Consider the following 14,917-nt stretch of genomic DNA (forward strand, 5'->3'; position numbering starts at 1 on the left):
AGTTAAGGGATGTTATATGTAGATTTCGCATTCCAGGGAAATTTCCAGTGATAGGAACACTCACTTCACTGGGACAATAGTGCAGGAACTATGCAAAGCCCTGCGAGGTAAACAACATTTTCACTGCCCCATCAGGCTCAGTCAGCTGGAGCAGTGGAGAAACAAAATGGGATATTAAAGAATAAGCTGTCTAATATATGCAAACAAACAGGACTCAAACGTCCAGATCCCCTTCCTATAGTCCTAATGACAATGAAATCGTCAGCAAATTGAGAAAAACAGGTCTTTCTCCGTGTGAGATTATTATGGGATGACTTATGAGACTCTCCATCACTCCTCCATTGTCTGTAAGGGAAATGGACATCCACTTGATGGATGATGCTATGTTGTCTTTTTGTATGGGACTAACACGTGCTTTCGAAGCTGTCCATTCACAGATGAAAGCCGCCCAGACTGAACCATCCCAGCAGGTTTACCACCCCTTCCAGCAAGATGACTGTGTATATCAAAGCACACAAGAGAAAGTCCTCCCAACAGCCCAGGTGGACAGGGCCCTACCAGGTGCTCCTGACCACCCACACAGCTGTGAAGTGCCTAGGAACGACAACATGGATCCACTCCTCACACTGCAAACTTGCCAATCGAGGCGATCAGCACAACCCTGGTGGAGAACAGAGGGATAAAGGAATTGTTCTTCCACATCAGATTTGACATTACTGTATGTATGCAGGCCCTTGTAATTGCTTTTCCAATACTGCCAACTGGTTATTGATGATTGATTTCACATTGTGGTACGAGTATCGAGTGAAATGCGTGCTATCCACCTCAACAACACAGCGATAACATGGAGCCGGCAGGTGATCCAGGTCACAATAGAGGTCAAGCAGTGGGAGGAGGAAGACGTGGTGGTCAAAGGTGTAGCGTAAGGTACACTTATAAAATTCAATTAAAGAAGTGAATTTATAGTATCACCTTATCACGAATCCTGGAATCTTGTAGAACTCATTTTCTGTAATAATTGGATGCAGACACCAATTCCAAAGATATAAATTGTCAAATTTATTCAAAAACAAAGACTAAATGTAGCACTACACTAATTATACAAAAGGGAAAAACTAATTAAAATTCAACTCTAGATCAACAAATCAAAGACAAATCACTTCCGTGACCAAATCAAAGACCATGGGATCGCATATGATAACACACAAATCATTAAACAAAAAAGGTTATAAACACATTGACTACAATACCGGTTAGTAAGACGAAGGTGAGTCTCTCATTAGTATTGTTAGTCAGACATTCAATAACTATGCAGGTTAGTATTTATGTCAGGTAACTTCTCGTTATATATATATCAGTCTCATTAACGTTTAGGTGGAGAGAAAGATCCTATCATTACTTGTTACCACAATTTCCCTTAACTGATTATTATTCAATGATTAAGGATAGGCAGGGCCACCTATAATCTGGTGTCTATTAACTTGTGTCAATTTCAGACTAAACAGTTAAACAGGAATGAGAAGATATTTCTCGGCGTTGACAGATTTTATTTCAAAAATTATCAACAAAACAGTTGAATGCAACACACATTTATGTTTAAGAAAACTAAATGATATTACACATTCTAGAGTTATGAATCACAGATTAACATTTCTAATTGATTTCTCAAATGTCATGAATCACAAACTCCAAACTGTTAAACTTATCTGAACTTCGTCGCAGAGAGGCCTCTCTGGCTTCGGGCTCAGATAACAGCACACGGCACGAGGTCCGTGTGGTTTGGAACAAAGGCAGTCCGGTTCGGCTTTGTCCAAGAACTTCCACTCAGTCGATGCACCTGGAAGTTGGGGTTTCGCGAATGTAGAGTCTTTTCCAAACAGATTTTCCACTGGTTTGAAGGCTCCAAGGTTGTGCACAAAATCTTCTTTGTAAGCAGGGTTCCACCGTAGTTACTTGAAGACAAAGTCTTTGAGGAAAGCAGGGCCCTGTTCGTTCCAAGGGTCAAGTTTCTTAAGACTCAAATAGCTATTTAAATGACTTTCGTATTCAATCGACTTAGTCAATTGTCCAGCTGGATGGCTGGGCACAGGCGGGCAGCGCAGTCTGTAAAGTTCTTTATTTAATAAAGTCCTTTAAAAGAATTCTTCGTACGGCTCAATCTCCTTCTCCCAGTTTAACCCTTCTGTTGCTGGTAAAGACTTAGTTGGTTTCTGGTTCCGGTTCTGGCAACAGAGATACAAGTTGAGCTGTGGCAGCGAGTTACTGGTTTAGGTGAGAGAGAGAGAGAGATGCCGTGCATTACCCTTTATACGCCTGTCAGATCAATAGGTGATTGGTTCTTTAGTTTGTGAGATTGGATTTCGGCTTCAGCCCCCAGTGTCCTATTGGAGGGGGGCTTGATTTATGACTGATGTCAATCCATGCCATCTTTTGGAAATGCCGGTTGGCACGGGTTCGTAGCTCTGTGTCGGGATTTCGGCTCTCGTCCATTTCAAAGAGTTTTTATTTCCTACAGGCCCCCTTCCCCAGACATCTCACAGCAGGGATTCCAAGCTATTTGGCCCATTCTTGGTGCCATCCTCCCAAGACTGTCACTTTGATGTAAACCAGTTCACATGCTGATGAGTTAAGGAAATCTGATAAATTTGGGGGGGAGAGGTCTTCTTTAGATCAGTGCTTCAGCTCAGAGCTAAAATGCTCTTATCAGAATACACCCAACATAACGCTACACTGGTTAATTCTGTTCTGGGAAAACCACAATCCTGCAGGTTTAATAAGTCTCTCTACACATCAGTCCCTGAGTACCTTCAACCAATGGTCATTTTGACCAATTAAGCCCAAGAATTGAGTCAATTAAGTTGTCATGGACTACCCAGTGAAGACGTGAACTCACGACTAGGTCACACTGTGAGCTCACCAGAGCAGACATTACACTGAGCTCATTGTGAGCTCACTTAGCGCTTTTCCAGCGACATGGTGCCGGTGCTGGAGCCGGAGCTGCTGCTCGGCCTGGGATCCAGCTGATCTTTTTTGAACCGGCCCGCTTTTCCACCGGTTTTGACGTCACTGGATGTGGGCGTTCCCAAGCATGGAGTAGAAGTGGAGAAACACAGCAATAGTAATCAGCACCGAGGCGACTGCGTCTTTAAACCCCATTTAACATCACAATCAAACTCATTCCGCGTCTATGGCAAATCGTAACCCTAATGTTACAAATGTTCCCTAAACACCTATTTTGCAGGATCAATAAAAAATTATTAGGATTTTTTAAACTTTTACTGACACACATAGTTAATAGCAATGTGTTATAACTTTACCGAAAATAATATTCTGTATATCTGTAATTGTTTAGACGTTATTAAGATATAATGCATCTTTCACATAGGGATCATTTGTAACATGTTAGGAAAAACAAACAAATGATTTGAAAATATTCATAATTACAGCATACAATTTGTCAGGCTTCATAAGAATGGTATTTATAACATACTCTGTAAAAATCAAGCAAATAGCATTTGTGGTTCACGAGAAAATATATATATATATAATCAAAGCTATCAGACTATAGCAGCCGGTGTATGAAGACACATACGATTATACAGCATTATTTGGCAGCTTCGCAAGACCTAATTTTAAACGTTGTTGGTAAGTTAGATAATTAGTGGGGACCCGCTATTTGCAGTTCTTCCCCTCCATAATTGCTAAAATAAAGTTTTACTGACATTTTATTGACCCTACCACTGCATAGGGCACATCTGTAACATGAACGCTACTGAATGGCACATACATTGAAAACTACGGAGAACTGAGACAAATCCACTTTACACTTCATAAATAATCTTAAAACGTTTCCAACCAAGGCAACACCCACTTGAAATACGTTCATTCTCATTTTTGGTAAACAAAAAGAGAGATTGTTACATATGTTCCCTATGATGCATCTACAGAGAGAGAGAGACAGACAGACACTAACACTCTCTCTCTCTCTCTCTCTCTCTCTCTCTCTCAGCTGGGAGTGTGTGGGAGGGGTCTGCAGTGAGCGGGAGTGCTGCTGAGAGCTCTGTCCTTTGGCTGCGTTTTTTTGTTGCTTTACTTTTTTCAGTTTGTTTATTTTGTCTTCTGTTTTCAGTGCTTTTCTTATTGTGGGGGAACAGGGGAGGGGAGGGGGGAGTACCGGTAGTTCTTCCCGGGTCGGGGGGTCGGACCCCCTGAATGCGTCTTTTGAAAAACTGACCCGACGCCATGGAGTCAAGATCGCTCCGGTGCAGTTCTGCCCCCTAGAGCAGTGTGTGTTAGCGGTTGGGGAGGTAGCAGGGTGTGAAAATATCAAGTCTGCTGCCATTGTTATCTTCTTAAAAACCACTGATCTGCTCAATCAGCTAGTGGCTAATGGCACAGTGTTAGACGACACTTTCACCCCGGTGTTGCCGCTCGCTGCTCCTGCCCGGAAGGTAACGCTGTCTAACGTCCCTCCGTTCATCCGCACCGGCTCGGGCAGCTGATGTCCGGCATTAAGAGGGTCCCGCTGGGCTGCAAAGCCCCGCAACTGAAACACGTCGTGTCCTTCCGAAGGCAGCTGTATATGATCCTCAATAACATCAATGAGGATCTTAATGTCTCCGAAGTTGGATCTCTCTTGCTGCCACCACCACGAAGATTGCTCTTTAGTAATGTTGGAAAGTCAAAGACAGCAACCGTCAGGGTTCTTGCATATGACGTATTCGTGCTGCACCTCTCTGCAAGGATCCAGGACAGTTTGTCAATGTAAACTCCAGTGCCTGGGAATATTTCCACCTAAAAGACAATGGTAAATAAAAAACAAGTTTATCCCCAAACTATTCTTATATTATGTTAAGTGGAATACATTATCAGTAAGGCTGTGATTTTGTTACAGAAATGTGTTATTAAAGACCACAGTATGTCTCAATTCTAAGTTTATTAATTTACAGACATAATAAAGTCAGTGAATCTGTGACACCCATAATTCAATTACATTCTTATTATCAACTATAACTATGAATATAACTGATAATGTAGCATCATTAGATTGTTTACAACCAATATTTGATTTCTATATATATATTTTTACCTTGTCTTTGTAATATTGTAGACCAAGAGTGTTATACCTGTTTTGGTGATTCTTTGTCAGATTCAGAACAATTTGCTGTGGGGCTGTCAGAACCACTTGATGGTGACACACTTTTGTCTTCATTGCTGATAAATGTGGCTTTTGTTACAATTTTTTTCAGATTGTCCAAAAGGTCTGGAATCTCTGGAGAAAAAAACCTTAGTATTAAATGATAATCATTTCTAGTAATATATTTAATACAAAGTGAAAACAAAACCATCAATGCCTGCAATTATACTTGAGAGACTTGCTCTATGTTATTGGCAAACTGACCTTTTTGTGGGTCATTAACATTAGCTACGAAAAAAATAAAAGAGATAAAATACAAGAATTACCAGGTCTAATGTAATGCATATAGTCATTAATGTAGGATTATGAAGTTATGTTGAAAAACTTTATTTAATAATCAGTATTATTAAACTATTAGACAGTGCACATTAAGAGTCTGTATTGTGGTTCTAGATTACTTCAGTATGATCAACTATAATACATTACTCTGGAATCTAAATTACTGAAGAATAACATTTATCAAGGTAAGGAATTATTTGCTATAAATAAAAAAACTTACCATCAACCATACGGTTTCGAAGACATTGGTTTTCATTTTTAAGTCTTGTGTTTTCCTTTTCGAGCTGCTTAACGTTTTGCTGTAGCTCAACTTCACTGGACTCTTTAAATGTCTGTAGAATATGACGGGATCTAATTCTTGAAGCTCCATCGGTTTTCTTTCTTATTTTGTGCTGTATTCAGAGAGAAAAAGAGTTTAAAATGAATATATATATATATATATATATATATATATATATATATGAAAATGATTTAAAAAACACAATCCTGCAATACATTTATTATCGTCACTGTAATTATCTCACCGGTAACTGTGGTTCATCAAGGTCACTATCATCTGAAATTTGAAGTTTTTTGTTTGGTTTAGGTACTGTCTTCATTTTAGGACAGGGCATTTTTGTTAGGTCATTAAGTTTTCTTCTTAGTTCGCCTTCTTTTCCTAAAATAAAAATAAAATAAATAAAACCCTGCATTATGTCCACAGATATTTGGGGATTATATTTATTTGTCATAAAAATACTGTGCTTTGACCATACAAATTAAGATGAACAGCCAACAGTGAATCAAAACTGAAGTTAAATTATATCTGGTTTAATTTATTTTGTGATTTGGGGGATTTTATTGTAAAGCACAACACACAATAAATCGTTCTTACAAATGCCAGTCAAGTATGACGAGTTTTTAGCGCCCTCACCACCACCTACCATGTTATAAGAGTATGTTAGAAGTACAACACATTAATAACTTAAACATTCATTTCAAATATACTGTGATTGTATATATCAAATAGCATGTAAAGACTTTAATGTTTTTTTTTTTAAATAAACATTGTTACCAGTCATAATGATCTGCGCTTCATGGACAGGCCATCCACCTTTTGGAGGTTTGTTCGTGTCTCTCCACTCTGCTCTGAAGTTTCGAGTCGTCTCTTCGTCATCATCAGCAATGCTGAATAAATCAAAATTGCGAAAGCAAGCAGTGGGAATCACGCTGTAAGAGTCTTTGTCGACCCCGCTTTCCCACTTCACCAACGCGTGCATCACCGCCATACTACCTTCACCTTCTCGTCCGTTTTTTCTGCGCGTTTTTCCCCCGACAAGTCACGGCACAAAAAACAGTCCCGCTCTGCATTCTGGTACTTGGCGTTCTTAATAACACCAACAGGGTGTAATCGCATAGACCACTCGAGTATAAAGTACTACATATCCCATCTGTTACAGTTTTTTTTCTTCTTCTGAAACTGCAAGCGCACTACATAAAGTTTGGCAAATGAAGAAATTTGGATGATGAGTTTACAATCTTATAAACAGTATTTAAGTAAACCTAGATATGCAATTCCAAAAAGAACATCATCGAGATGGAGAAACAGGATACAAAAATAATAATACAATGTTTATACTTTTTGTATTTTAATTACAGTATGTAATTATTGCCTTTTGATTTACATTTACAGAAAAAGAACGGCGGCAAACGTGGACTACCCAACAAGAAGCAACAAAGTTACTAAAATATCAGATTCTCAGGTAAGCTTCATGCAGCCATACATGTATAATTATAAAATCAATCCAAAAAATAGACCTTGTTTACCCTACAACTGATTTGAGTGTTAATTCTATTTAAGATATAAAAAAATATTTTGTTTTCTGAACTAATAATCTGTGAACATTCTATTATCTCTATAATTTTAATTAATACATTTATTTTATTATTGGTGGAACATTATATTTTTCAGCTCAGATGATTTCACGTACCATCAATTTTTCTGTTAATAAATGTGCAAAAACAAATCAGATGGATAGGCCCCTACATATGAACATTAAGTTAAAGGCCTAGAGTGAGTGTTCTTCACTTCCAGTCATGGCGGGCCACAATCCAGCTCTTTGTAACTCATCAACAACCAAAGACCTGGGAAAAGGGTTAAATGGCTTCAGTTAAGCCAATTAGGTAATTAAGAGCTCAACTGGAAAAAAAACAGCAGGCATAGGGGTACTTTAGGACCACAGTCACTGATATAACCTACAATGTTGTTGTAATGAAAATCAGCAGACAGTGGGCCTCCTCCAGGACTAAGGTTGAGAAGCACTGGTCTTGAAGACCACAATAACAATCGACCTCAAGGGCTAGGGATATTCGAGGTGATGCTAAACCAGTCCTGAATGTTTAAATATAATGTTATTTTCTTGTAGTGTGCCGTTGCTGTTAATGCAACCAGTTATATTGAGCCATCAAATACAGAAGCTGACGAAAGACATCAACATGTAAATTTAGTTGTAAATTTAAAGTGTGTGTGAAAAGTATTTTGTATATGGAGATTAACCCATAGTTTCACAGATAAATTGTGGACCAGTGATATTCAGGATCTTCAAAACAAGTCCTGAATGCTCAAACTTAACACTTCTTTTTTTAGAGTGTCGTTGCTATCAATCCAGCCAGTGATGTGGAGCCATCAGATACAGAAGCTGATGAAAAACAACATGTAAATTTCCTAAATTAATATGGTGCATCAAAATACTTATTTAGCACTTTCAACTGTTTCTTTGTGATTCCTAAAATTACTTTACAGGCTGGGGCTGGGGGAAGACACTGCGCCCGCCTGGAGAAGCCTGTACAAGCCCCCCTCAATAAGAGAGCTGGCAATCTGCAGTGGAGGGTGTTACACACCATTATTGCTGTCAATTCTTTTATTACTGTTCTTAACCCTGCTGTGTCCGACGCCTGCCCATTCTGTGCTCAGAGAGAGACCGTGTTTCACTGTTTCAGCACTTGCTCTCGGTTGTCACCCATTTTTAGTCTTTTAACTCGTCTTTTTACTGATCTTAACCTGATTTTTAACACAAAGGTTTTTATTTTAGGGGCGCGATACACCAGAAAGACCAAACATGTGGACCAGCTGGTAAACTTCTTGCTGGGCCAGGCTAAAATGGCCGTCTATAAGACTAGGAAGAACAGAGTGTGTGGGGAGGGCAGTGAGGATGCAGTGAGAGTGTTTGCCATGCTGGTCAAGTGCAGAGTCAGACTAGAGTTTAACTATTACAGGCTGATTAATGATTTGGAGAGTTTTGAACAGGTCTGGTGTATTAATGATGCCCTTTGTGAATTGTATGACGGGGAGTTGGTTTTTATTATGTAATTCATTTATAGGGTTTAGTATTTGATGGTTGTTTTGTTGTGTGTATTGGGTTGCTTTCTTTAAAAGTGTACAGATCAGTGGCGGAGTTAATGCTTGTTGGGGGGAGACAAACAAAGGGGAACACTATTTTTTATTTATTTATTTATTTTCTTTTGTATGAATTATTGCGTGTTGCAAACAGGCAATGAAGTCTGATAAAAGTCAAAAAGTCTCTCTCTCTCTCACACACACACACACAGCCAGCAAGACACACAGAGCCAGCCAGCTCAGCGATGACATCACAAACATCTCTCTCAGGTGACTCCTATGACATCACAGAGCACGTACATTCCGTTGCTTGCCGTCTGTCAACCACTCAGTCACTGCCAGCCAGACTGGCTGGCTGACTGGATGGTGGGGCTGCTTGCTGCTGCTGCGTACCTTAGCAAGCTTATTTGCTTGACCGGCCTTCCTCCTCCGCCCACATGCCCACCTATGTCCGATCTGCTGTTCACCTGGATCACAGCTCCGCCCCAACAAGGCAGAGCCTCCCAAGAATGGTACAAACTCACCCACGATCCCCTCCACGGAAAGCTATAGCAAAAGGCAAAAGCATTATACGTAATGAAGAGGAACCCGAGTCCAAGACGCATCCGACCAGCCATACATATTTGTGTGTATTAAAGATCACATTTTATTACATTTAGATTTTCTGTACTTTATTACATCTTTTTGTGATTTTTAAATGTATTGTTTCTTTTCCTTATGTATGTATGTATGTATGTATGTATGTATGTATGTATGTGTGTGTGTGTCTGTGTGAAAGTGTATGTGTTTGTGTGTCTCTGTGTGAAAGTGAGTGTGTGTGTGTCTGTCTCTGTGTTTGTGTGTCTGTCTCTGTGTGAAAGTGAGTGTGTGTGCGTGTGTCTGTCTGTGAAAGTGTGTGTGTGTGTGTGGGTGTGACAGTGTGTATGAGTGTCTGTCTGTCATGTAACTCGCACATCTGTGAGGGCACCATTTTTGCAGAAAGAGATGTACACATTTTGGAGCAACATATGCTGCCATCCAGACATCGTCTTTTCCAGGGACGTCCCTGCATTTTTCAGCAGGATAACGCCAAACCACATTCTGCCCAGATTACAAGCGCATGGTTGCGTAGGCAGAGAGTGCGGGTGCTAGCATGGCCTGCCTGCAGTCCTGACCTGTCTCCGAATTGAGAATGTGTGGCGCACTATGAAGTGCAAATTAAGACAACGAAGGCCCTGTGCAGTTGCGCAGCTGAGGAAATGCATAATGGATGAATGGGGGGAAATCCCACTTGCTAAACTTAACCAAGTGGTGTCTTCAGTGCCCAAGTGCTTAATAAGTGTTATTAAAAGAAAAGGTGATGTTACATAGTGGTAAACAGTCGACTGTCCCAACTTTCTTGGTTTCTTTTCACTGCTAATGAGATGCTGTAGAGTGAGTTAGTTATATTGCTTTCAGGAGCTCTAATCGTATTGATGAGTTCATGCAGCATTTGTAATTGAATTTCAAAAAGAAATCCTTGCTGTCTGGCCTGTGTGTATGAGATGTACTCTGTCAATCTTTGGCTAACAACTGAAACATTGGTAGAACAGAAATGGCAACATAAAAAAGAAAAGTACATTTTAAAAGAGCACATTAAATAGGATGAATATACAGTTTTTTACAATCACTTTGTCACTAATTTCAGAACCTTGATGTCATTTTTCAAAACTCTAGACACAAAACTCAAAACGGTCATCACTTGTAACACAGGCTGTCCAATGTTCAAAACATTGCATTGTGCATTCATATCTTTAAAGAAACCTTGCACTTGCAGACTTGTTGGTTCAAATAATTCATTTATCATGAAATACCATAGTAACATTTATTTAGATCACCCACACAGAAGATACCGATAGTTTCACTGTGTAGTTGTTCGTACAATCATTAAATATTGTAGTACAAAATATGTGATACATGTTTCATTATGGTACTACACATAAATACATCACTGTAAAAGGACTAGTAGAGAGAATACTACAGACACAGTGGAATCATTGAACAAAATCTGAAATGTATTGATGCAATACAATCAAATCACACCATAGGTTTCTTTGAAGCCATGCAACAATAATTAGCTACAAAAAAGAACAAAACTACAGTAAAATGTCAACTGCAGTGTTCCTCACCTGGCTTAGTGTAAAACAAAGGATTGATTACTGTACTTCTGAATTTCCATCAGCCCTGTGTTCAGGTTCAGGTTCTCACAACCATTTTTCACAAGAGGCATCTTGAAACTGAACATACCTGAACATACTCAGTCATCAGCTGCTTCACTCTGTCTGCATTTCTTTCAAAAGGCACACTATACTCTGTGCTACACATTGGTATGCAGTATACAGTCATTTGACAATTGAGAGTAGCCTAATGTTTAGTGCATGCTGAAGACTTGCCGCTTCTCAGTACGGAAATTTCTGATGATTGAGGCCACAGTTGATCCTGAGTTGATTCTGAGGTTTGATTGAATCATTGTAGCTGCCTCAGTCATGGTCATGCCATGATTTACAACATGCTCTACAACTATTTCTCGGATTTCACTGGACACTATTTGCTGTTGCTGCCGCTGTCTGGTCCGTGGCCTTGTCCTCTACCACGTTCCCCCAACACCTCTCAAATGAGGCCCATGGCTGCCTCTCTGGTGAGGCCTAAGCCCTCCTCTATGACGAGGCCCACGACCACCTCTCAGAAGGGGTGCATGTCCCCTTCCATTCCTTTGACCACCACGTCTTCCTCCTCCCACTGCTTGACCTCTATTGTGACCTGGATGACTTGCCGGCTCCATGTTATCACTGTGTTGCTGGGGTGGATAGCACTCATTTCACTCGATACTCGTACCACAATGTGAAATCAATCATCAATAACCAGTTGGCAGTATTGGAAAAGCAATTACAAGGGCCTGCATACATACAGTAATGTCAAATCTGATGTGGAAGAACAATCATCTTCAACCAGGTTGGAGCGTTAGTTGCAATGCCTTTAATACACGCAGCGTGGAGAGGAACAGTGACTCAAGTAGATCCCAAAGTCGCTCTGCCTTCATTTTAACAGTCAGAGCTTTTATACACAAAAATCAAAGAGCTGGTTATAATCAGAAAGTCATTACTATGTTATCTTAAAAGTTAGCTAAGCAGAATTTATATCATTATAGGACAGAGTTCATAGATCAACACATGGATTAGGGAGCAGGCACTTCAATCATACTGTTTGACATTGTCTCCAAGATTCTCATCGTAAATAACAAACAGAAATCAAACTACCTTCTGGCCTGACCTTCTAGCTTGACCTTATCTTTCTTAAGTATACAAGAGAGAAAAACAGGTATTAGAGAAAAAAATTCTAACTTTCCTTCCACACTGCAAACATGGTGTGGAAAAGTGCTACATGATGATGAATGATGATGAAATATTACATCCATAGATAATGTAGTCCAACTGGTTCATGCTCCTCGTTTATTGATGTCAATGGATCTCATTATCCTGAAACTTTCATGATCGAAACATGGAATATTGTTTGTCAGTTTCCATAAAATTATGCATTAAGAGTAATGCAACAGTCACTTATCATTTTGAGCAGCTGTATCAATTGATAGTTAGATCTTTGTAATGAAATGAATAGACAGTGATCTCAGATGTAATGTGTGAATTGCATTTTGAAATGGTAATACTTTGATGTTAAGTTGTGTCATTTTAGTTCAATGAACAAATGATCTGAGGTTGATGTGTATTGTATCCAAGCAATTGTAAAAAAGTGTTAGAGTTTTGAAAAATGTGCATTTTGATCATCGGGTGTGAGTTTAGTGTCTAGAGTTTTGAAAAATGACATCAAGGTTCTGAAATGAGTGCCAAAGTGATTGTAAAAAAGTGTAATATCAGGGGACAGTGGCTATTAGTGATCTGGCCTTCCGTGGCCTCTGTATTAATGTAACAGGTCACATTGTATGTGTACACTGATACTTGATAGTATAATATAGTACAAGTAAAAAACATACATAGGTATCATAGAAGTATTTTGCAGAAATGATTATGGATAGTTATCAAAATGGAGAGGAAATGCTAAATCCAGTCTCCCCAGGCTGAGCTTCTATTGCTGCACCTGCTAGCCACACTATATGGATAGAGCCACACCAAGTACAAGAGTCTCCCCATTGCTATTTATATCTCCCTATCCAGTCTTCTATAGGTGTCAGGGTGGGGTGCCTATTCCCCTGCATGCTTTGAAACCTATAGCACCTGGGACGCACACTTGGGATCCGGTTCCTCTGCCCCTCACATACACATGAGGAATCCTAGGTGCTCAACACGTCATACTGTCTCTTTCATCTCATGTGTAAACTATGGACAAATACATGACTAAACGTGTTTAGTTGCTTTTCCCAGAATGCTTTGCGCCACGATATGCAAATAACGGGGACTATGATTGGCTCCCTGACATTACCCACACTGCGACTGATGCTACCCATTTCACTACCCAACAAAGACCCATAATATGCGTGTGTCTGTCTGTCTGTCTGTCAAAGTATGTGTGTGTGTGTCTGTGTGTGTCTGTGTCTGTCTGTCTGTGTGTGAAAGTGTGTGTGTGTCTGTCATGTAACTTGCACATCTGTGAGGGCACCACTAATGCAGAAAGAGATGTACACATATTGTTTATTTTCCATATATATGTATGTATGTATGTATGCATGTCCAATTGCTTTGACAATACAAATGAATTGAATTGAGAGGGAGAGAGAGAGAGTAAGAGAGAGAGAGAGAGAGAGACAGACAGACAGACAGACAGAGAGACACACACACACACACACACACACACACAGAGAGCCAGCCAGCCAGCTCAGCGATGACATGACGAGCCTCTCTCAGCTTACTGCTATGACATCACAGAGCACGTAAATTTCGTTTAACAAATCGTTAAACAAAAAAGGTTATAAACACATTGACTACAATACCGGTTAGTAAGACGAAGGTGAGTCTCTCGTTAGTATTATTAGTCAGACATTAAATAACTACGCAGGTTAGTATTTATGTCAGGTAACTTCTCGTTATATATATATCAGTCTCATTTACGTTTAGGTGCCGAGAAAGATCCTATTTGTTACCACAATTTCCCTTAACTGATTATTATTCAATGATTAAGGATAGGCAGGGCCACCAATAATCTAATGTCTATTAACTTGTGTCAATTTCAGACTAAACAGTTAAACAGGAATGAGAAGATATTTCTCGGCGTTGACAGATTTTATTTCTAAAATTATCAACAAAACAGTTTAATGCAACTCACATTTATATTTAAGAAAACTAAATGATATTACACATTCTAGAGTTATGAATCACAGATTAACATTTCTAATTGATTTCTCAAATGTCATGAATCACAAACTCCAAACTGTTAAACTTATGTGAACTTCGTCGCAGAGAGGCCTCTCTGGCTTCGGGCTCAGATAACAGCACACGGCACGAGGTCCGTGTGGTTTGGAACAAAGGCAGTCCGGTTCGGCTTTGTCCAAGAACTTCCACTCAGTCGATGCACCTGGAAGTTGGGGTTTCGCGAATGTAGAGTCTTTTCCAAACAGATTTTCCATTGGTTTGAAGGCTCCAAGGTTGTGCACAAAATCTTCTTTGTAAGCATGGTTCCACCGTAGTTACTTGAAGACGAAGTCTTTGAGGAAAGCAGGGCCCTGTTTGTTCCAAGGGTCAAGTTTTTTAAGACTCAAATAGCTATTTAAGTGACTGACACTTTCGTATTCAGTCGACTTAGTCAATTGTCCAGCTGTAAAACTCCACTGATCAGGTGGGTCTGTGAAGTTATTTATTTAATAAAGTCCTTTAAAATAATTCTTCGCTCAATCTCCTTCTCCCAGTTTAACTCTTCTGTTGCCGGCAAAGACTTGGTTGGTTTCTGATTCCGGCTCTGGCAACAGAGCTACAGGTTGAGCTGTGGCAGCGAGTTTCTGGTTCAGGTGAGAGAGAGAGAGAGAGAAAGACTGTCCGCTGTTCCTTATAGTCTGTCAGATCAGTAGGTGATTGGTCCCTGAGTTCTTGAGATTGGATTTC

At 39.7% G+C, this 14,917-nt stretch overlaps 1 non-coding gene across 1 annotated transcript; it reads right to left on the minus strand.

The window, feature by feature from the left end:
• Nucleotides 1–9,333: 9,333 nt before the first annotated feature.
• On the minus strand, nt 9,334–9,448 carry LOC136742595 (U5 spliceosomal RNA). Its single transcript, XR_010814966.1, has one exon. It is a non-coding gene; the product is annotated as a U5 spliceosomal RNA (small nuclear RNA).
• Nucleotides 9,449–14,917: the final 5,469 nt, after the last annotated feature.

Source organism: Amia ocellicauda, unplaced genomic scaffold (assembly GCF_036373705.1).
Source record: "Amia ocellicauda isolate fAmiCal2 unplaced genomic scaffold, fAmiCal2.hap1 HAP1_SCAFFOLD_74, whole genome shotgun sequence".
Lineage (NCBI taxonomy): Eukaryota > Metazoa > Chordata > Actinopteri > Amiiformes > Amiidae > Amia > Amia ocellicauda.